Genomic DNA, 24,350 nt, shown 5'->3' on the forward strand with positions numbered 1-24,350 from the left:
ACTGAGGAGGTGAACAGAGCCTGTCTGGGGGAAGAATTGAGAGAGCAGTGGGTAGGGAGGAAAGAGAAGGACTGGAGAGGTTAGGAACATTCACGAAGCCCTGGATAAGCTTGAAGAAGAAGCTCTCCAAGTTCTGAAAAAGGAGGTTGTTAACCTCTCCATCCCCCCAGCACCTTCTCCTCCATCCCACCATCCCTCCAAAACCTGGGGAGGATCCTGGCTCCTGGGTATTATCCTTGTTCTTCCTGGCTGGGGTGCAATGATTAAACTCCTGGGTCTGTCCTGGGGCTGCTAAGCACAGCTGTGCAGGTTGCCTACCGCATAAGAGCACCTGCTGTGGGGGTAAACAGGGGCTTAAACCCAGATGTGCTCCTCTTGCCATGCCATGTGCCTCTGGGGCAAAGAGGCCCCCTTCTGTAATTTGCACAAAGGCACAGGCTGTGCTAACAGCAGCCCTTCCCTTTCTGGGGTCGGCTTGGCCTTGGTCCCCGGCACCACACCCCCAGTGAGCTCCTACTTGTCTCTGGCACCAAATTCTCTGCCTCCATGAGGAAACTCTCCTCCAGAGCAGTCTGCATCTCCCCTCTCCTTCCTTCCATGTCCCCACACGCAATATGGGTCTTCCTTTCCTGTCCAAGTCAGCCTCTTGTGTCCAACATTGCTACAGCAGCCATGAAACCATCCAAAGGAAGAAATACTCCTGTAGACATGCTGACTATTTCCTGGAGTGCAAAATTCCTCAAACCTTTGTCACAAGAGAACCATATTAGGCTAGGTCAACAGGCGTGTGAAAAAATAAATGCACACCGAAGACTTTTTCTGGGCTTTGCCACATGAAGGGCTCGGCCAGGGCAGTTTCCTAGGAGGTTTATTAATAGCTGTTTTAGAAAAAAATGGACTAGTCACCTTTACTCTATAAATTTCTGTGCTTGTCAAAACCTCTTATAACAAGAACATATTCTTTCCTTACTTGGGTAACAAAAACCAAACAAATCAAGAAAGGTAGTGGTTGAAGTCAGTCACATGACACAGCAGCTGATGGGAAAGGCAAACAAAAGGCCATCATTCAAGATCTTTTATGTCCTCATAGCCTTCGAACTTGAATGATCAGGCCTGATTCCTTCCCAGTGCAGTTAAAAATGTCAACTTTCTATAACGTAAAGTGACAACATGATTTCACGACACAAAATATATACAACACGACGAACAGGTGGAATCAGCTAAATTCAGAATCTGCTTTCAATCATCTTCTCATTTCGTCCTCAAACAATCCCACTAAGTAGGCACGGCAGTCCCCATTTTGCAGACAGGAAATAAGGCTTGGAGGAAGATGAAGTTACACGCTAGCATGTGGTGGAGCTGGGATTTTAAATCTAGGCAAGTTAATCCCGGAGTCTGAGCTGCTAACCACTAGACAGTACTCTCTCTCGGGGAGAGCGGGGGTCCCTCCAAGGTACGCTCAGTGGGTCCCACAGAATCCTTCCACCTACAGCTCAGACCCCAACAAGCGAGCCTGTGAGGTAACACTTTCTCTCTAATTGTTAAGGTGGTCCTGTCGGTGGCGGGGTTAACAGAGACCGGCAGACAAGTGCCCAGTCCCTTCGTCCTGCCAAGCCTCTGTCTGGCTAAACAGGGCGCACACAGAAAACTAAACTAGATTAAAGAAAGAAAAGGGAAACACAATCATCCTTTTTCTTTCAGGCCCTTGCCTACGGCTACAGACTGCATGTCTGTGACCCTCCAAAATTCACAAATTGAAAGCCTAGCCCCGAGTGTGATGGTATTTGGAGGTCTTTGGGAGGTGACCAGGTTGAGAGCGGAGCCCTTACGAAGAAGATGAGCGCCCCCTTTATAAGAGAAACCCCAGAGAGATGTGAGGACACAGTGAGAAGATGGTCCTTCCCACACACCAAATCTGCCCATGCCTTGACCTTGCCCTCCCCAGCCTCCAGAACTGTGAGGAACAAACTTCCGTTGTTTAAAAGCCCCCCAGTCTCTGTATTCTGTTAGAGCAGCCGGCACAAACTAAGACACCCATTTTTCACAATTTGTGGCCTGAATTCCTTTAGGTCTACCCAGATTCCTATTAAGACTCTGAGCCAGACTGATTCTTCATTGCAGGTTAAAATGATGAGAATTTTCAGCAGCTACAACAGTTTTTCCTTCTTCCTGGTGCCTTCAGGAGACAGAGCGTCCTTAGGTAAAGGACAATGGAAACCTCATTCTGTATCACATCAGCGCTGTCTGACTGGGGCTGTGATAGATGGTGAATTAGTCGAACCTGTGGCTTGAACAGTGCCTACCCACCAGTGATGCTTAAGACTTGCTATGAAACTGCAGGAGAGGAGGCCGGAGAAAAGTTGGCCACCTGAGTTCTAGCGCCATTTTGCTCCTAACTGCCTATGTGGCTTTGAACAGTTTCCTGTGTCTCAGTTCCCTTATTAATAAAACTTGTTCTTAAGTATTGGAGGGTTACTAAGCTCTTTGCAGATCTGATGAAAAGCCACGGCCCTCATCACAGAAACATTCCAATGTGCCTAAGATGTTGCGCATCATTTCAGAGTGTTCACAGTTAAGCCCTGGAGTTCAGGTGATTCTGCAGCTTCCTTTCAGCTCTGACATTCTATCTTTCTATGATTCTATCACGAGGGAACGCACACCACTAACCTCCCTCTCTCCCTCCTCCACAAAAGACCACTTCCCCGGGGCTACACTAGGCCAAATGAGAGAGAATTTCCAGCCTTCTCCCAAGTCTGTGCGCAGGAATCCCAAGTCTGTGCGCAGGAATCACGACTATTCATCCCAAGAGGCACTGTGTTTGTGGTTCTTTCTTTTTTCTGTGAAGTTAATTTTTGTTTGAGATGAATGCAAAACAGTAAAGAAAGAAAGACTGGAGGAGTGGGAGAGAGACCTATTACATTAAAAAATAGTCAGAATACAATCAGGTGTCGGATTCTAACGTGAGGAGGACCCAGAAGGGGATGGTAGGGGATGGCGTGGTGTGGGGAGCCAAGGGCAGCCCCATCTCCTCACTTCCCTTCACCTCTGGCCTTAGGGATGTGCCTGGGACAGTGGCGAGGTGCCATCAGCAAATGTGCCCAGCAAAACCTGGAGGCGAGCTGGCCTTTTCAAAAGCATCCACTTCCCAGTTTTCTGGGGCTTGATCTGCCCAGCAGATCCTGTTCACAGAGCCCAGGGCAGACTCGGCCCATCCTGGGAAAACAGATGAACACAATGGCCTTATCTCTGCCTATAAGGTTGTATCATTCTTTCCCAGAAGCCAGCAATAGATGAACAATTCAATTGTGGGGGCGGGGGGAAAAATAAAAAAGCGTCCCATGTGGCATGGAGCCTGGGGGTCACCCTGCTTGTTTTCACTTTCATGAAGTTGACATCACTTAATCGTCTGCAGGGTTGTTTCCTTGCCTTTGGTATGGATGAAATGTTATTTTACCCTAGAGATAAGTAATGGCGGCCACCATTTCCTGTGCCCAAATGCATTACATGTGCTGTCACTAATCATGGAACGTAAAAGATATTTTCACTCCATAGATGAGAAAATTGCCAGCGTGATTATCTCCATGCTACAGACGAGGAACCCAGGGCTGGGCCAGGTTAAATAACTTGCCCCGAATCACACAACTAATGGGAGCCAGAGCTAGGATTAAAGCCCAGACTTACTGAACTTTTCCTTTCTTCCCGCTAGCCCAGAACCTCCCAAACTTGTGTGCATATTCGGATTCCCTGGGGATCTTTAAAACTCCCAATGCCCAGGGCACACCCTAGAAATCACCATCTTTGGAGAAGGGATAGAGGTGTCAGTTTTTGAAGCTTCCCAGGTGATTCTAACGTGCAGGCAGGTTTGGGAACCACCGTGTTAGCGCCTGGAAGCATCTCCAGCTGCAAGCGTTTACTGATGAACCCAAGTGCGAATCATGAGCAAGGAATGAAAACGAAGACGACTGAAGACTGAGCTCAGAGTGGCTGAAAAGACACACCTGAATAAGGGAATCTGCTTTCTCTAAGGGCAATGGGAGAAATTGGGTAAGAAAAGAAACTTCCTTGACACAAGCAGAGATACCTCAGATGGGATGCTGGTTTTGGGTGACTCAGTGTTTAAGAGACGAACTCAAATACACTCAGCACAGGTCTTCTGTGAAGTGGGGATCCTCTGCTGTGCTGCGGGAGGAGGGTGTCTGTGTGGGTCACGTGTACTTATGCTCATGGTTTCTTTATGGTAACACCACGCTCTGTAGATGGCGCTGCCCACTGCCTCCAGACCAGCATGGGGAGCCCTCTGACGGCCTTTTGCAACAGCAAAGACTGTTAAGATTACATCTAGTAGAACATGTGTGTTAGCGTATTTAAGAAATAGATTCAAATTCTTTAACAACTGGAGGTTCATTGGAAAAGCCTCGTTCCCCTGCTATGCTAGGAAATGAGAGTTTATTGGTGTGGAACCTCAACTGGAAAACTGTGTCGGTCCAGTTAAGCATATTGAGGCATTATTGCTTTTAGCTGGACTGCAAGTGGAATTTTAGTTGAATGGAATGTTACTGCTTATATCTCGGCTGAAGTCCAAGAAGGGATAATTAGCAAATGATGGGGGGGTGGTCAGCGTTGGAGTCGATAATTTGCTGTCTTTTAAGGAACATGTATTGCCTGCATGAGTCTATGATGTTTGTCACTGAATGCAAATGCCTGAATTCCCAGAGCAAACATAGATCTCACAAACCCTGTATTCCATTTAGTAAATTTCTGTACTTAGGTCTGATGCATCCTTCTGCCTCAGATAAAGACAGGAGCGACAGATGAATGAAATCCACAATTCACTGGTTCTCTATTGGCTTTATTTCCCTCTTTAGTATTTGATAGTAACATCTTTCTCAGCACGGTATACCAGATCAAAAACATTGAGTCAACCTCCTTCTACGCATTGGTTCCTTGGCACAGGCATCTGGGGAAACCATGCTTGTTGCTAAGATGGCCCTGGAAAACCAAACTCACTTCAGAAGAAAGGTGGGCTAAGAACTTTCTACGTCTTCTATGTCTTCCACCCCACTCTCTCGTTATAGTCTACGCTTGTTCCATTAAATACATATATTTTTTGAAATACAAGATCTCTCTCAAAAAACTCTGAATTCTAGTGGTTTGATAGTAGAAATAGCTTCCCACGTTCTGTTTTTAGTTTTCCAAAGGTTGTAAAGCCAGTCATTGTGCTTGACAGTAGAGTGTTTTTCCCTCCACCCCCTACAGTTGAAAGCTGTCACTTCTCATGCTGACTTTAAGGGCAGCATTCATGGACGGTGGTACTTGGTTTCCTTGCTAAAGTTTAGGGATTTAGAAAAAGAGGGGTCCTGTTTAGGATCTGTCGCAAGGCCAACTGAGAGCACACTTGTGAAATCAGGTTTCAGGGAGCTTTGCTTGCAAGCCCACTGAAATCGCGTAAGTCCTTAGAAACATAAAACTTTTGAATGGAATGGTTCACTATTATAAGTAAACATAATCCCAAGATTCTCAAAACCAAGTAAACAATAAGCTCGTTACTGGCTAGAAAACAGCAAAAAGATCAACTGTAAGGACAGTTTGCTTTTTCCTATCATGGAAAGTTGATCTAATAAAAAACTAGCCATCGTTAGGGAAACTATCATTTTATATCTGCCTCTGTGTGCCTCTTTTGCGTTCACCTCTGTTTAAGACACATTACACACCAGGATCCCTTTCTAGGATGCAGATCCTAGTGAGGCACAGAGGCATAATTTTAATTCTTGCTCTGTCTTTGATCTCAACACAGGACCAGGCATTCAGTAAGCACTAAATAAATGTGTTGGATGGATGAAAGAATATTGGTATTTGGAGACATATGTGAAGCATTCTAATAAAAAGTCCGACTTGTGGGCTGGACAGATCATGTGAAGGAGATGGGGATTTGGTTGCGGTCAGACCTGTAGCACACAGGTGACAGCCTGGACCTCTGGGGTTGGTGTCATTTTCCGAGGGAGGTGGCAGATTCCCAGCTCTAGTCACAGAACCAGGCTGGCCTCCGCTTCCCTGTGGTCTCCTGGCAGACCCCAGCCAGGCCTCATCTTTGGAAGTTTTGCCTCTCTGTGACCTAACTGGATTCTGACCTCTCTGTTATACCCTCCACTCCCATCAAGTGTGTGCGTGTGCGTGTGCTTATGTCTACACAGGCAAAATAAAACTCTTGATAACAGGGACAGTTCTGGTAAAAATTACTTCCTTTTCCTGAATAGCTCTTTTTTTTTTTTTTCTAGGAAGATTAGCCCTGAGCTAACATCTGCTGCCAATCCTCCTCTTTTTGCTGAGGAAAACTGGCCCTGAGCTAACATCCGTGCCCACCTTCCTCTACTTTATATGTGGGACGCCTACCACAGCATGGCTTGCCAAGCGGTGCCATGTCCACACCCGGGATCCGAACCGGGAACCCCAGGCTGCCAAAGCGGAACGTGCGCACTTAACCGCTGCGCCACCGGGCCAGCCCTCCTCACTAGCTTTTGCTTTTTCCTGTCAGTAATGAAAGGAAAGGAACGATGTAATGAGAAAGAGGGAGGTGCCCAGTGAATAACTGTTTGCTGTGGCTCTTTTCTTAGCTTGCTTGAGATCGTGGAGGGGAACTTTTAAAGATCAAGGCAACTCTTCAGGAAGGGACTTTTAAGATGATATAAGATAAAAATTTGGCTCAGCCTTCATAAAGCTTTTTTTGCAAATCCTTTGAATAGCAATTGCTTCTACTCAATAACAATCTTCTCAGCCATGATCACCCAGGTAAAATTATCAAATGTGTATTCAGGCTCTTTTCCAACTGGGTAAGCTGATAGTCTTAGCCACCTGAAAGCCACATTTATTTCTAGGACTATGGACCCTTTACTGGACTTTAAAATTTGTATTAATACTATGAACGGTGTCCTTTTAGAAACTATATTTGAGTATAGTACTTGTTTGTATACAAAAAAGTATAGCTACTAAAAGGTATATATATATTTTTCTAGTTTACAATATTCTTTCCTAAACTGTCTACAATAATAGCCATTTGGTCTGCTTTTACATTTTTGGATTACAATATACTTTATTTTTGCAATAATGCAAGAATGTGTGAAAATGAGCTTCATCTTATTTCCTTACAGCCTATGGGTAGAGTCTTTTTCTATGATATTTAAAAAGAATGATTTGAAAGAGATACGTGCCGCAGAAGAAATAGGAGAAGTAAACATAACATTTCCCACAGATACTATAAGGTGCAGTTAAGTATCCATAACAATAAATACGAGCCGGTCTGAAGCCTGAGCCGGGCTCCTCTCCTGTGCAGCTTGAAGCAGTTGTCTGAGGGAATGCCCAGCTACAAAAATGATGTGATTCAATGCCAGCCACAATAGTGTGGAACAGTCTCCAATTTTAACAGAAAGAGTGGATTTGGGGGAATTACGAATAGTGAATGGAAAGAGGTTTTCTTCTAAAGCATCAAACCTGACCACTTAACTGCTTGTATTCTTAAATAGTTTAAAACACAGATTGCTTTGGTCAAAAGTAATCATCTACGCGCAATTCCTATGCAGAGATCATTCTGAAGCAGATGTTTGGTGTGTTTTTCTTTCCTCTCTGAAGAATTTATTAACCACAAAGGAAATGCATAAGACTGCCCATCTCATTTGAATGAGATCTTGGTATTAGAACTCAACTGAGAGGCCAGCATTTAATTATAAAACCAAACAACCCACATCAAGGATTCCTTCTAATTGTGTAAACGCCAAATAACTTCAGTTTGTCAAAGTCACCTAATACTGTTTTTAAAATCAGCTCAAAATGTTTTCAGTCCCTGGAGAATGGTGACTTATGAAAGCTTCCTTTTGCCTCAGACTGAAGGCATGGATGGAGTGCGGACTGTTAAATATTCATGCCGATTCACAAAGAGAGCCTGTCTGGATGCTCAGGCAGAGGGTGGTGGAGGCTTCGGAAAAGAGAATTCATTCAGGAACAAAACAGTCAACCTCCGCCCTGATTCTGGTGCCTTGGGATTTTAGAAAGACTCCTCTTCCAACAGATGGGCCCTGTTGTCCGCCTGATCGTTAGACATGCACCTCCGGCCAAGTGCTAAGATGGCGCACGCGCTCAGTTCTGAAGGCACGATCCTGTTTTTAAGTCTGGTCGCTGTTCTGCTTTCTCCTCGCACCCCATCCACCGCAAAGAACCACAGATGCTCCCATTTACTTATTTTCCAAATTTAAGAGTTCCAAAAGCATTCGCTCATATACGCACTAGAGTGTCCATGTTAATCCCCAAATCCATTCTGCTCCCTTTTTTGGGGGTAGGGGGGAGAGGTGGGGCAGGAGGTGGGAACAGGTGAGTGGTCTATCTGCCAACTGCAGATTTCATTACAAAAGAATAGAAGGAAAGGGGTCTTTTCTTATTTCCATACCCAGTTTAGTAAAAGAGCTAATAAGCAAGGTCTAAGTTTTCTACATAAGCTCATGTGTTTGGATTTCTTTGGAGTTTTCTGAATATTTCTTACTACAATATTGTGGAATACATAAAAATGTACTCCAACACTCTGGGCAGAGTCAAACAAAAAAGAAGTGATTGACAAGCCTCTAGCTGCGGCTATATTACCCATAGCCTTCTCCAATTCTCTACTTATTTAATAGAAAATGTATTACAATCAAAATATGATTATAATCAATTTAATAGAAAATATAGTATAATCAGAAACTCAAGAAAGCTAAGGTATAATCCTCAGGAATTATCTTTAATCCCTGTTGTAGAATGCATAATCGAAAATACTTTGGCATTTGAAAATATCTCAGCCTTTCAACAAATAACAAAGAGTGGTTGTTTGAATATAAAAAATGACAGTGACCAAATGCAAGAGACTGTGAAAGGCCTGAACCATGTACGCATCTCTTTGTCTGGATACATGGTGATACCATTGCAAAGATGGACCATGAAAGATGTGCTAAGCTACAAATCAAAATAAATGACTAACAACCAAAATTAGTTTCAATTTTTATTATGAATGTCCAAAGTGACAGCATACTGTGAAAGTGTTAGGTTCTCATTGATTAAATTTCAAGAGACTACAGCATTCCAAGCACTTTAATTTGTGACAGAGCCAAAACAAATAAAAGAATGATAAAAATATTCTTTTATGTGTAAAGAGTGCTCATCTTTGAGTTTTTGTACTTTTTCCTTTCCCCTGCAGGTATGGTGAACACTGATTATTTCCAAAACACAAATCCTGGTCTGGATATTTGTAACAAACTTTTATAATCTCTGCCTGAATAAGAAGCTAATAATAAGAAATGTACTTATAAAGTATGTTTACGATACAATGTAATATGCCCATTCATCGTCAATTCCTTCCTCTCCCACTAGGCTTCTCATCTACCACCTGGGTATCTGCTACTGGTAATAACAGGACATGAAGGTTGGAAGGAAATACCTGGAAGGCTCTATCGAACCCTGGATTTTCTCAAAGCTGCATTTTTGTTTTTAAACGAAAGCTTAAGACTTTCAGCGTTTGAGAGTGTCCAAGGAGATGACTAACAATAATGGATTAAAGCCACCAGTCAAGAACTACACAGTCTATGCACATTGTGTTCAAGAAAAAAAGCCTTGGTTTACTAAAGCGATACTTCTAGTAATCTGTAGTTCCAACACAATATGACTTTTCCCCCTGAAGGGTTTCCTTGCAATCTGTCCTTTCCATCACTGGTACCGGATGATGCTACAGATGGATCTTGTTGCCATTTATATTCCAATCAATTCTGGTCCTGTGGAAGTGCATATCTATCACAGATGCAATACTGTTCATCTGAGTGGATCCTCAAAAAGAACAATTATGAACTAGAAACTCATAGAGTTTGTGTTTCAAATTTATAAAATTAAACCTGCTCCAACAGGTAATACAGGGAGGCATGCTTGCAACCTCTGGATTCAATCAGAAACAATTTCTGAGAGCACAGAGCCTTCTCAATAGGTATCGGTGGGTTCCTTTTAATGCTTCCTTAAACAAGATCCGATGTGATGCACATTAGAACTTTGAAGCAGGTCTCATTTATTTCTACAAGGCCTGGGACACAGGAAGCTGCCAGAACTTCATTCATCATCTTGCCTGTTGACAAAAGGAACAATAACTGGTCATCACTGGTCAATGGAATAACTTTTCCTAGTTTTTTCCCAAGATAATTCCTAAAGAAGAGATGGCGTCAACACAACAGCAAATGTTTCAATGTTTGATGAATTTCTGTGCTCTAAAATGCCATGTCTTCTTCCTGTAGAGCAGGAAGAAGCAGAGCATGCAGTGTTCATCTCCCTCCTTGTGCTGGAACGGTGTAGGAGAGACCCCTGTCCTAGAAGTCGGCATGCCCAGGCTGCAGACACAATTCTGCCAGTACCTAAGGTCACCTAACCTTGCTGGGCCTTGGTTCCTTCTCATATAGACTAAGAACACCTCAATGGATGAGGTCTAAAAGGAAGGCCAATCCAACTCCAGTAATGGGTTCATGTGGTCCTGCCTTCACAGCTCCTTACAGAGCACAATCAGGTATAACCATTTCAGTCTGCTGCAATGGTTAGACATACAAGATACCTACACCTGGGTGCCTATGGTCCTCGTTCACCTTGGAGTGGAGAATCAGTTGAACTTCCAGAGAAATCTCAAAATATCTATTATCATCTGAAGTCAATTAAAAGCTTCTTAAATGATAACCTGATTAAGCTATATAGGTGTAAAATTCTGAAAATATACATTTCCACATGTTTTCACATCTTTTACTGACTTAAGATCTAAGCAGTATCATTTTTTGGGTACCTGCTGGTTAAAAAATAATTATATGAAATTAAGAAATAATTATATAAAAGCTGAAAAATACATTAATAAGAAGTATCATAACATGAAGCATTCTGTTGCTGGTACCAGTTCATTCTGTATGAGCATACTACACAGCCCTAAAATCCAACCAGACGGACCAGTTTAAGTAGTTATGCCAATAACTTTACCAAGACACACATCTGGGAGGCAGAGGTGGGATGGAGGCACAGGAACTCTGATCCTAAAGCTGGTAAAACTGAGATGCTGCCAAAACAACCACTTATTATTTATATTATGTTACGTTATATCATATCACACTGTTATATATTTTTGAAGACATCCTGGCTGTCACGTGTGACAAGAAAAATGGCTGAATAACTTTTTCGTCTTTCTGCTGTGGTTTAGGGGAGATGCACCTTTGTGCAACGTGTGAAAGATTCACACAAAACAAAACTGGCACCAGTTCATTCTGTATGAGCATACTACACAGCCCTAAAATCCAACCAGACGGACTAGTTTAAGTAGTTATGCCAATAACTTTACCAAGACACACATCTGGGAGGCAGAGGTGGGATGGAGGCACAGGAACTCTGATCCTAAAACTGATGCTTTCAACCTCTATGCTAAACTACCTCACCATACCTTGTTAAAGTGATAATGAATTGGGGCTGAAAAGTTGAATGTGACTTTCACAGCTACCACAGCTATGGACAACCAGGAATTCGGTTAAATATTTGGAAATTTGGGGCAGTTAGTCCCATTAGTAACAAGCTTCAGTAACTGAAAAACTGTGTTTAGCAATTTTAATTTGATCTTAATGTCTCTGTGGCTGGTAAAACTGAGATGCTGCCAAAACAACCACTTATTATTTATATTATGTTACGTTATATCATATCACACTGTTATATATTTTTGAAGACATCCTGGCTGTCACTTGTGACAAGAAAAATGGCTGAACAACTTTTTCGTCTTTCTACTGTGGTTTAGGGGAGATGCACCTTTGTGAAATGTGTGAAAGATTCACACAAAACAAAACTGGCACCAGATATCATCTATTACTTTGGAATATTCTAAACATTTTGCTAATGAGTTTATCCAAGGAGTTTATTCTTCAAATGTTGACTTAAAAGCTACTCAAGAAAGAAAACGACAATGAACATAAGCTCAGTCATTTGACTCTCAATAGCTACAACGCTAAAGTTACAGAGCCATTTTCTGAAATCTGGATAAGATCTGCCAGGTTGTAACAGGATAGAGTTGTTGTCCAGGGCAAATGAGCATTTGTGTGGTAAAAGGCCCAGAGACCACAATGGGGAACAAAGGGAAAAAGACAGAAATTTACTCAAAGGGTGGGGACACACAAGAATGATCTATTAACACATACAGATACACCAACACAGAGTAAATTTCTGTGTTTCTTTGTTGCCAAGTAAGAGAAATAAATATTTCTGTCTTGACAAATGAACTTGAAATAAACAAAGAGTAAGATTTACTATGGAATTCTGGCAAGTATTTTTATGACCGTGGTTTTCTGGGATGTGTTAGCATATATCATAAGTGCCTGATGGAATTGCTACAAGAACATGTAAAATGATCCATCATGGAAGAAGGTGGATATTAAAAAGTAAGCATCAAGTAACAATACAGAGAGAGGGTGACAATACTCCCACACCTTATATTTGGAGAGTGCTTTAGTTTAAAGCCCCTTCTTATTTATGAACTCTCTGGTCCTTATAACGAGGACCAAGCCTACACATGAGGAGGCTGCAATTTGAGGTCTTAGGCAACTTGCCTGACATTACCGGGGTATGCGAGTCACTGAGTCACTGAGTAGGAATGAGCTCTCGGTCTTCTGATCCCCAGACCAGCACTCTTTCTTCTCTACATGCCATCTCTGGCTAGTAACACTGAGTATCAATGAATTAACGGTTTATCACTATTGTTCACCTCTTCTGCATAGTTTTGTTACTACTATTACCCCTCATATATTAAGTGCCTTTTACGGAATACCATACAAAATAGATAGATATAACTGTCTCCACAAAGAAACACAAGTTTGGAGAAGTGCCTTGCCTAATGTCACATGGCAAATAGCAGAGCTGGAACTCAAAGCCGTGTGACCTTTAATTCCACAGTTGCTGCTCCTTCCATTCTGTATTCGGTTTAGGTGGATGCTCAACCACTGAGCAGAAGTGTCTAGAGATGCTATGGAGCTCCGTCTTTCCGTGTCAAATCCAACATGAGCTACTCCATCTAAAGCCTTGTCACAAAATGAGACACCCATCTGTTCCAGAGTTCCACTGCCAACAGGACACTCCAGACAGGTGGCTTATTCCAAACTCCTTAAACAGCCAGATCACTCTTTGTGAGCAGTTACCAGGGTGTCTCAGGATTCCCCATAATATCGGCTATAATTTCACAGTAAATGAAGAGTCAGAGACAAAAACCTCCACTTTTCAAGGAGAATATGGTACAAAGGGTAAAATTTTTTGTTTTTTTAAATAAACTGAGAAGTAGCAGTGCTTGGAGGTGGAAGTAAGCCCTGGAGGTAACTGTAAAAGTTCTAGAACCAGTTTTCTGCAGCTCACGTTGCCATAAATGATGTTATTGCTGCATACGGCCGAGTTATCCTTTTATAAAATGGGCACTATTGAGGCATATAGACACGGAGGTGCTCGTTATGCAGCTGTATCGCACTGGGGGTCCACTGGTTCTGGGTAACTGACATCCATGCCTCACTTAATCTATGCAAACAGCAGTGCAAAGTAGATGGATGCATCAATCCTACATTGCAATTGAGGTTCAAAGAGCATCAATAACCTAGCCACAATGACACGGTCAGAAAGTGGCAGAGACTGGATTTCAAGCCAAGTGTGCCTGACCCCCACATTCTCCGCCTTTCCTCTCGCAGGCTGCTGCCCTGCAGATACCTGAACCACCAGACATGAGAGTGGCCACTCATATTGTGACCTGAAACACTCTGATGAGGGGCCAGCAGTGACCAGACCTGCACGGGTGGCCCAGCTCCTTCCTAAACAGCCACATCCTTTCTTACTCACAGAAACCTGGCTCTTGAAATAGTGGCCAGGTTTCTGCGTCAATTATACAGTCTCAGAAGAAGAGTAAGGACCAGGCAGAGCGCCTCCCAGAGAAAGGACCACAGGCGGGCCAACTGCATAGAGAAGCAGAAATTAACTTAACTTCAGTTACAACGTAAAGGCTTCTGTGGTCTATTTCACATTTTTCCGCCTTAAGTAAATGTGTTCTGATTTCCAAATGACTCATTAGCAGGCTGGAAACTGCCCACAGCCTGAAGAATCACTTCTCAATTACAGCTGAGAAAAAGAAGGCAGGGAGAATGACATGGAGAAAAGGATGCCCAGAGAGGCCTGGAGCCCTTTCTAACTAATCTCCTTCGTTTCTGCTCCTTGGAGAACCCTCATCAGAGCCGCCAGTCCGAGCGACCGGAATTCGGGTCCTGCTCTCTCCTGTTCTCCACAAAAGGAGGAGGCCAGTGATTACGAAGCCAGCGGACAGGAAACCTACCAGGGTGTGATCTGTTCTACCATTAACGCTACTGGATTAATCTCCAGTGGGCTAAATAAGGAGGTGATGAAGCAATACCAAGAAAACTGGGTCCTTTCAAACAGACTTTCAGATCCAAACCTCAGCCGGCCTGCCCTGCCACACCGAAAGGAAAGTGCCAGAGTTCTTCACGGACGCCAGACCCCAATCTGCCTCGTCCAGCTGGTCTGTTTGGTCAGTGCATATGGGAGCAGGATGGCTGGCACAGATCTGAAAGGATCGGTGTGTGCAGATGTGTTCTCCCATCATTTGCTCAATGTTTTCTTGTTCTGTAGTTAAAAACCTACTTAAAATGGGTGGAGCGATGTTCCCTCAGATCAGAACAGTATGAAGTCAGGTCTTTCCAAGTACCAAGTGTAAGAATAATTAAAATAAAAGAAAGGTGATTATTTCCCATTAGGGAAGTTTACTTCTATGAGGGGCTCTATTAAATTGAGAACATGTTTTGTTTCTTGTGTCATGTCCACACGTGGATTGCGCATACAGTCTTTGAGATTCCCCAAAGAAGCTGCTTAATTCCAACATAATAGAAAGAGGGATCATATTAATGCTAAAACAGACCTTAGGAAATGCAGGGCACAAAATTCTGATTTTAAACGTTAGAAAATTGAAGCTCATAGGTTTCACACTTGCCCACGGGCACCCAAAGATTGGGAATCTAGACGATGCTCTGATTTCTTGTTCTACAATACATTGTATGTCCCACAATGTCCCTTACTCATTTAATGCCAATGTCTCAGATATTATAGCCTGAAAAATTATGCCACTTGGCATGAATGATCCAAATATAACACAGACTTCTGATTGATCTGAATGTAATATAGACTTCTGGGCCATATGGGACGGAGCTGTCTGCATAGTGTTGAAGGCCAATCTCGTGTGAGCTGGTGGGAGAGAGGCACAGGGCCCCAGATCACAGGGTCTCAGGGTCTGGCAGAGCCTCTCCAGCAAGCTCAGCATACTGGTTACAAGTGTGCACTCTGGAATCAGACGCACTGGGCTTGCATCTCTGATTTTGCTCTTTATTAGGTGCACAATCCTTTGACAAGTTCCTTAGTTACCGAATTTCCTCAACTGTAACACAGAGGTGAATAGCCACCGTTGAGGCTAACTGTGGGGATCAAGTGAGCGGCTGTGTGGGAAGCGTCCATCACAGGGGAGGTAGGAAGGGTATGGATTCTTCCTTCTGCCAGCCATGTTCTCAGGTAGCCCTGGTGACAGAGGGGGTGAGCAGAGATGCTCAGAGATGCTCAGGTTATAGGAGTGAGGCTGACATTTGCCATTCCCTCTGCCTAGAATGCTCGAGAGTGTGTAGTCAGCCATTGAAAACACTCTCCTTGATGGCTGCCTCCTCTCTAAGGCCTTCTCAAGTGGCTGAAGCCCAGTCACCAGCCTCCCGTGGTCCATACCCCCGGGAGAGACTTGTTCCCATCATCCTCTTCTCCCTTCTCTTCCTTGACTGTGACTGCCTCTGTGATTGACTGAAGAAGTGAATGAAAGAGGCCCACAGCCCCTCACTTCCCAGTAGATTAGGCATCAGTGATACTATTGACTACACACGCCACACCACTCAGCCATGACGGAGTCAGGATCCCTCTCTTCTCCACCCTGCTCCCAGCCCCAATAACCAGACCAACCTCCTCCTTCGTTCTCCACCTCCCAACCTTCTCTCTTTTTCTGGGCCATTCCTATTCCAAGGAGAGAATCACCAGAAGCAACTAGAATCAGTACATCTATATTTTTTAAAAAGTCAAAGCTTACACCTTTGTTGAGATACAAGGGGGGAAAAAAATCTGTTAACAACTCACATGTGACCTGACAAGTCTGCACTTTGACACCTTGAACTTTGGGATAGGGAGTGGGCGAGAAGACGAGAAGCAGAAAGAGGAAAGAAGAGGTTATGAAGGGCCGTTCTATAAGCTTGAGACAGACTTCACATTTATGGGAAGGGCAGAGACTGCAGGCTCCATGAGAGGAGAGTCAAGGCCTGTCTTTGTTGCCATAAGATCCTGACTGGTTGGCAAGGGGCTTCTCCATGGCCATTCAACACTGAATGAAGGACTAGATGAATGAAAGGGATATAACACTCAACAGTCATCCTGGAAGTAGGAAAGTCTACCTGCCAAACCCCTAATCATTTTAGACCACCTGTCTAAAACAGCCCTTTGACATTCGTTCCGTTGGCAGTGGAAACACCTTGACTGCTTGGAGGCCTTTAGGCTGGGGTCTGACGCTAAATGCTCATGAATTTTACATAAGAGCTTGCATTAGACAGCTTTCCTTCTAGCTTAAAGGTTAAAAGGGTTGACTTTGGGATTCCAAGAACAGATACTGTAAGATTAATGAGTGGCAGGTCACATGATGCACCGCCCTCGCTTTTAAATTTGTCATTTTCAAACTACTGGTAGGAGGACGTACCCCTGGGCTGGGGCAAAATCTATTAACATTCATTTAGTAAAACTAAACCATTAGATCAATTTTCAATAATTCAAACAGTTAATTTTAAAAGATTTTCAATATTTTTTATAGGTATGCCACCCTTATGCATAAAGTATGTTCTAGAAACACAAGACATTAGTTAAATCTTATTTCTAGAGCATTGGAAGAAGCTGGTGTTTAAAGAAATCCTATGTTAATCTCTTTTGTAAGGCAAAGGACCTTTTTGAAAAGTGAACAATCATCCGTTTTTTTAAAATTTCAATTTTCATATATCCAGTTTGCTTAAAGCAAATTCAATCTGGTGTCCTCGGCTGTCTTCACAACTGAATTGGAGAGACTATATGGCCGCCCAGATGAGCAGCTGCTTTCTCTGAAATAGCTGCAGAAACTAATTTGCAAACTGAATTAGTGGCAGAGAATTGACATGACTTAGTCAAGGAAATGACAAGCCACTCACTTTTCCTGGATGCCAGAAAATACAACCCCAGGAAAGGTGACCACGGGAGTTCTCAGGACAGGAACACCCACCCACAGCCCTGTGGGGCACAAGCCCTGGGGAGAGCTGGCCTCACGCACAGGCTGCCCCTCACAGTGGGCTTGGTTATGCCTCCAGCAGATCTTTACTCTGTAAGCACATGCTTTATCTCCTTACCTAGAATAAGTATTTAAAACACGGAATTGGCTCTTTAAAAGAACAACCAGGAAGGTGAGCGGTGAAGTTAAAAGAAGAAAAAAAGAGAGACTACTATTCCTTATGTGCGTTTGGAGAGACATACCTAGTAAACGCTTTCAGGCCTGTTTTGGTAAATTATCTGAGTTGCATGCATTTGTCTTCATTTCATGTGGCCTTTCTCTTGTGTGCTCATAAAAAGGCTAAGATAGGAACTAAGGCTCCCCATCTATAGCGTGGGCACAATGCTGTATTAGCAAACGCAACAATCAGGGTCATATTTACACTTAAAACCATAGAGCAGAGAGGACTCATGTAAGACTCCGACTAGCTATTCCACACCCGACAGCTATTAGCTATTAGCTATTAGACAGCTAATAGCTATGGACTAGCTATTCCACATCTGCCTGTGCTTTAATCGAGGTCCCTTCAAGCATGTCAAGTAATAACTCTGATGTCAGGGAGAAACACCGTACTTGAACCCATGTCTTTTTTTTTTACAGAATGACAGTTTTTAGGAAGGCACAGTGTCTTATTTTAACAAGCTCACAAAGAACTCCAAACATGATCCAAGTTAATGAACCACTGATAGATATTCTTATCTATAAACACAGCACAGTCTCAGGAACATTTGTCTTGGGCAGATCTGAAAGCACAGAATAGCATGCGACATGATTTTTTTAAAAAATGGGTGGCTTTCCATAATCATATTCCTCAGAAGCCTTGGCCAGGATTTGGGCTAAGACAATCTCTTCATTTGCAGTGTCTGAGAGCTGATGTGTACTGCCTCTGTACCGCACACAGAATTCCCTCACTGCTCCTGAGGTGCTGTGGCACGGAACATCCCCAGACACATCTCCTAACTCCCTGGACCATGGCACCTGCATTGCATCCAGCTGTCTGGAGTCCCAAGCCTTTTCCCAGAAGACTTTGACATCTGTGAGGGACACATCTCAGATGTTAACAACCCCTCCAAATTATAAATCCCATTATAATACGTAATTCCCCCCTGAAACAGGTAAGCAATCATGAGTAGAAAAAGGCCAAGTGGAGACCTGGATGACGGCAGTCAACTGGGCCAACTCACCAGCTAAGTGACACATTGTCACCCACTTGCCTTACAGTCAAGGCTATTTGCTTCTGTGCCTTAGCAAAACTACTGCTTATTACATGCTATGAGTCAGCTTGGAAGAGCTGAAACCATACATGTTCGAGCCAGAATGCCAGGGGGCTCAAGCATTAGTTTGTAATCAGCTTCCTATGTCCAAGCTGTGAGAGTCCAATGTGTATGACAGATGAATGCCGAGCAGCTTGGGCAGAAGCCGGTTCATCCCGTACCTTACGTGACCCTGCATGCTCCTGCCAGTCTCTGAGATACATTTTGAGAGCCACTGATCTAACATACACAACTCGTTTGGAAAGCCTTGTTCGGAAATGGTTTTATGCAGTATCAATGAATCAGGTCAAACGAGGGGCCACTGCAAACGCAGCTGCCCCTGGATCCACATGGAATTCCCGGAGATTCCCTCGGACGAAACTCTTCTTGTGAACTCAGGGGCTTTTCTGGACTGATGTCTAATGTCCTTCAAAATTTCTTTTGACCTCTTAGGAGCCAGATGCTTGTCAACATCAAGGGTCACACTTTGGGAAACTGAAATGTTTCTCTGGGAACGAATCCCTCCCTGGAATTATGATGTGTATTAAAGGAAAGCTTGATCTGCTTTACAAATAATAATTCAAGAGGAAATAACCTCTTCCATTCAGGGTCAGGTATAAAAATATCGGGAACACAAGCTGATTCTGAATATTCTCTTTTTCTCTTTGTTTCTCCCTCCTTTCCCCTAATCATGTATACACTAGGAAACAGGCCAGAAGACCCCTCTAAGTTGTAAGCACATTTCTCATTTGTATAGGATTGATGAGTAAACTGTTAAAGTAAACGAACTCCTTGCGCCCAGCAGAAGGACGCACTGACCCAGGAGTGTCTACAGCAAAGGGCTAGGAAGCAGGGGAAGTCTGGATCGGAAGCAAGGACAGGGCTAAGGTGTTCCTGGCATAAGTGGCTTGGCTAGAAGACAGGAGAACTAAGAAAACAAAATTCCAACACGTCCCAGGACAACCTGAGCACAGCCCTGACAGTCAACTATTTAAAAGAAAGTATTACACAACAAGAAAATGATGTCCATTTTGAGATGGCCAGTTTATCAAAGTTGGCAATTCAGTTGTCTTTTTACATCTTCAAAAGAAACTGCAACTTACTTTTCCAACCATGGGCTACTCAACACATCCAAAAGCCTGTGTCCTCTCTGGCAATTTCGAAGAAATGACTTCTGCCTCTTTGGACAGTCCTGCCCTTAACTAGCCACCCTTTTCCTTAAATGACTGCTTTAACTTAGCAAGCCTTTGTAAATCCTTGCAAGGGACCCAACCGAAGGGGGCTTGGAAACTTACCATTGCAGCACAGAGGGAAGGAAAGGGGGTCTGCTTCACCTGAGCAGGTGCCAGGGGCGTGCTGGGCCTCAGTCCTTCTCCTGACCTTCAAGCAGCCAACATTAACCTCATCTCACAAATGAGGACAGCGGCTCCGAGAGTCTGAGTCAGCTCCGTAGCTCCTACTGCTCCTGTAAGGCGGAGCCCACACTTGAACCCAAAGCCTGTCCTCTTTTCTGCAATGTTCCCTAAACAGAGGACTGCATTTCACCCCAACGAGGGTCGCCAGCTCAACGTGGCTGCTGACGTTTCTGGTGGAGGTCAAGTGAGAAGAAACTTCCGCGGAGCTCTAAGATGAGCCCAGCCTCACAAAGGGCTCCTCTGAGTCAAGGACCCACCACTGGGTTTGAGCTGCCAGCGAAGCGCATGTCAGCAAATCATCCTGCGAGGATCTAGCTGCCAAAAACTGTGTCGAAATTTCTAGCTTGCTTTCTCTCTGGAATCATGACAAGCTACAAATTTTTTCACTTTCTATAGCTCACTCTTTGGAACATCTCCCAGGAGCTTAACAGAGCGTCACTCTAGAGCAGCTGTCCAAGGTTTCCATCGTGGTAGCTGGACTTACAGCAACACAGCAGGGCGGGGCCGGACCATGACGCACGAAAGAAGGCAACTCACTACCGGGAGTTTTAATAAAATAAAACTCAGAGGTGCCAGGTGACAGGAAGATTTACACGCCATTCCTTTGTTTGCATTATACTCAAAATAACCATGCTTCGGGAACCTCAAAAGTGTTGACAATAGGTATGTCACTGCAACCAAAGGACCCAAGGAAACATGTCTACTCATTTATTTCCTATTTAAGAAAAAGAAATGAAACTCAAGCTACACTTTGGTAGCTTATGGTCGTGTATTAGGGTTTGTCTTTTTTCTTTTCCAATTTATATCAATCCTCAATTACATTTCAAAGTAATGATTTAAAAATTATCTTAGTGGATACTATGGTATTCTTTATTTTTGGTTTATTCCAACTGTGCCTCAGAGGTCTGATATATCTCTGATATTTCTTTTTTTTTTTTTTGAGGAAGATTAGCCCTGAGCCAACTGCTGCCAATCCTCCTCTTTTTGCTGAGGAAGACTGGCTCTGCGCTAACATCCATGCCCATCTTCCTCTACTTTATACGTGGGACGCCTGCCACAGCATGGCTTGCCAAGCGGTGCCATGTCCACACCTGGGATCCGAGCTGGCGAACTCCGGGCCGCTGAAGCAGAATGTGCGAACTTAACCACTGCACCACTGGGCCGGCCCCTCTGATGTTTCTTAAACTCCCTGGGTGGTTTTTACAGTTAAGTAACAAGCAAATATTTTGTGGTAAATAGAATCAAAAAAAGATATACTAATTTCTCACTTTTATAGTCCTTTGTATTTTCAAAAAGATTTTCACTACAACTATTTAAATGGCCCTGACAGTGGAATTCGATGGATTCTGATTTTGTTTGTTACATGTTAAAAATGAAACTGTCAACTCACTATTGATGATATCCATGCTTGGGGTCTTTTTCTAGTAGTGAGGCGAGCTTGTATTCAACCATCTCTATCTCTCTAGAAAGGTCCTCTTTGGGTCCAGGAAATTTTTTCTCTTGCAAAGAAAGCAACACATCTCTGAAGTGAAATAAAATCCACAATCCTCACTTTTAGCACTAAAATCTAGCCCACCCATCCTCAACCTCAGAATCAATTTGCAGTCAGCTGAGAGAGGTGTCTCAAGGGTTAGTTACAACAATAAAAAGTCCAAATCTGCAAATTATTTGTTTCAAATTATAAGTCAGAAAGGATTCAAGGTTTTCCCATAACAGGCACTGCCATCTCTATTCAACATGTTTTTTTGAGTGGGAGGAAAAGAGCAGGAGTTAAGGGAGGGGTCATCCGTGAGTATCACTCATCATATGTATTTCAGTTGAAGGAAGGTCCTCAGTGAACCACGGCTTTCATCAGTGGCACCACACACAAGGGGCAAGGCTGACATTAGAGCTGATTTCTTCTAGGAAAACTATAAAGAACACTGAAACATCCTAACATACGGCAAATCAATACATATCAGGGAACTAGAGGGTAGAGTTGTCAATTTTGCAAATAAAACTACACGAGAAATAATTTTTAGTATAAGTATGTCCCAAATACTGCATGGGGCAGAGGTATTATTTGTTGTGTGTCTGAAATCCAATTTAACTGGGTGTCCTGTATTTTATTTAGCACCCGACTGGGGAGTGGAGTGGGTGGGTACCTCAGGGAGCCTGAGCTAAGAGAAGAGGTGGTCTTCATATCCACAGTGAGATGGGCACTCTGGGACTGAGGATGTCTGTCAGGATGCTTATCCTTTACTACTTTCCCTGACTGTAAGAATATCCCCGTACAAGTTCTCTCCTTTTTCTCATCAGCTAATTATTGGCGCTGACCATCTGCCCGGGACTGTTCTAGGCGCTGGAGGCAAAGCGGTGAATAAAGCGCTGTCTCTGTCCTCAGGGGAGAGCGAGAAGGACATCAACGAGGGGACAGAAGTGTGCTATACAGGGAGAGCGGGGAAAGGACAGTCACAGGGGCTTGGGATGGGCGTGGTTTAGACAAGGTGCTCTTCAGGGCCTTCTCTAATTAAGACGGAGAGAAGGTGTGAGAGTATGAGAGTATGGAAAAGGGAGAGAGGGTGTGTGTGGGAGGGGAGGGAGGGGAGGGAGGGGAGGGAGGAGTGGCCCCCTGACACTCTCAAGGCAGAGCACTCTGCAACCATTGAGTCTTGAACACAAAGCGCCTTCGGGCCGACCCTGCAGCACATGAAAGCAGCATCCTGAGTGGAGATGGGCCTCCATTTAGAACAGCTGAGCATCTATAGCATATTTTTGGAAAGACAACAGTTAACGCTATTTACAAACTGTGTGAAGAAGGCACACCTGTGACCCCTGTGGCCAGGAAAACCCCTCCCTCATCTCCCAGGGCATGTCCATTTGAGTCAGGAGGAATGTGTGGACACTGGAAACCGGCACTCCCCACCAGAGCAACTAGTGGACTGGTGTCTCCACCTGGGAACAGGAGGGAACTCAAGTCCCCCTGGCTCCTGAATGCCTTCCCCTGCTCACAAAAACGAGGACGAATATCTGAGCTCAGGTGGTGGTCACGCAGCACTGACCAGAACCAGGAACCCTGCCATCACTTATCAGTTACAGTTGGTGACACTGTGCCTTGGGCTCGTACCCAAAATTCTAAGGAAGGACCTACTTTTACATTTAAAACAATAATTAAAAATTTAAAATATATTAAAATGTCTACCCTTAACAACTCGCCTATCTGAAAAAATTTTTTTAAAGAATTCAGAAAAAAGCCACAGCTCACTTTAACCTGTGAGAACGTGCTCTGTTCCTGAGCCCCTAGAAGGGTCGCAGTGGACACTGCCCACCTCTAACTTTCACTTCAATCGAGTTCCTTCCTGAAGGACAGTCCTGGGTCTCGTGGAATGAACCAGGTTGAAACTGACGCCTTTGTCGTAGAAGATAACCCAAACTTCTCAGCTCTGAATCATACTCCCAGCAAGAAGAAGACAATCTCACACAGCACACCCTTTACAGCAACCATTCGGAATTTGCACGCTATGCTTTCGTTAACCACAGCTATGTGAAAACATAAAAGAACAAGAACCACAGAATCTCAAGTCCAAAGGGGTTTACACGGACGCCTACTTGGATCCCTGGCTGTCTAACTTCCCTGAAAGTGCCCTTTGTCCAGGCAGCCTCTCCAGCGGCCGGGCCTCTCTCCTGAGGCTTCCACTTCTTTTTGCACAGCTCCAAGGGCTAGGATGCCCGGATCTACGCCCTCTGGTGCTACCAAGGATAAGCTCACCACTTCAGTTACACTTCCCTTATTTTAAGCCAGTGGTCATAAGACCATTCAAATGTTCTCCAGGGTGAGCACATTACCCCTCATCTGATATTCAGTCTCCCCCAAATCTAGGTCACTCTCCTAAGGACACACTCACAATGCATGGAAAGGGGAACTGAATGTAAAACTTCAGATGTGGTCTGACTTGGGTGGAGCAGGATAACACCGTCGAGAATTATCACCCGACAGCCTGAACCACATCCTTCTGCTGCCGAGGTCCGAGCCTTCCTGGGTGTCTCACAGCCATGCGAGTCTGCGCTGACTAAGCCTTGCCCCTTCCTCACAGATTACAGCATCTCCTTATGCCACACTTCCAACAATGGAGTTTTCTGGACCCTGGTACAGAACTCATTCAACATTTTAGTTGTCTTCCACCTTCATAGGTTTAATTAGCATGCACGACATCTATTTCCTCACTCAAATCAGTAACAAATACGTTGGAGAGGGCAAGAAATAAGTTGAAGAAGGCAAGT

The 24,350-nt window shown here is 44.0% G+C and overlaps 1 protein-coding gene across 5 annotated transcripts in view; it reads right to left on the minus strand.

The window, feature by feature from the left end:
* SCAF8 (SR-related CTD associated factor 8) overlaps positions 1–24,350 on the minus strand; it is a 203,200-nt gene that overhangs the window by 54,649 nt on the left and 124,201 nt on the right. The window contains exon 22 of one of the 5 annotated variants that reach the window (XM_070485913.1): positions 9,007–10,126. The exons of the other annotated variants lie outside the window; for them this stretch is intronic. The gene's annotated coding sequence lies outside the window, so the exon portion shown is untranslated. Of the gene's footprint in view, positions 1–9,006; positions 10,127–24,350 lie in introns of those variants that run through there. 5 annotated transcript variants of the gene reach the window in all.

The sequence above is a fragment of the Equus asinus genome, chromosome 1 (genome assembly GCF_041296235.1).
Source record: "Equus asinus isolate D_3611 breed Donkey chromosome 1, EquAss-T2T_v2, whole genome shotgun sequence".
In the NCBI taxonomy this organism is placed as follows: Eukaryota; Metazoa; Chordata; class Mammalia; order Perissodactyla; family Equidae; genus Equus; species Equus asinus.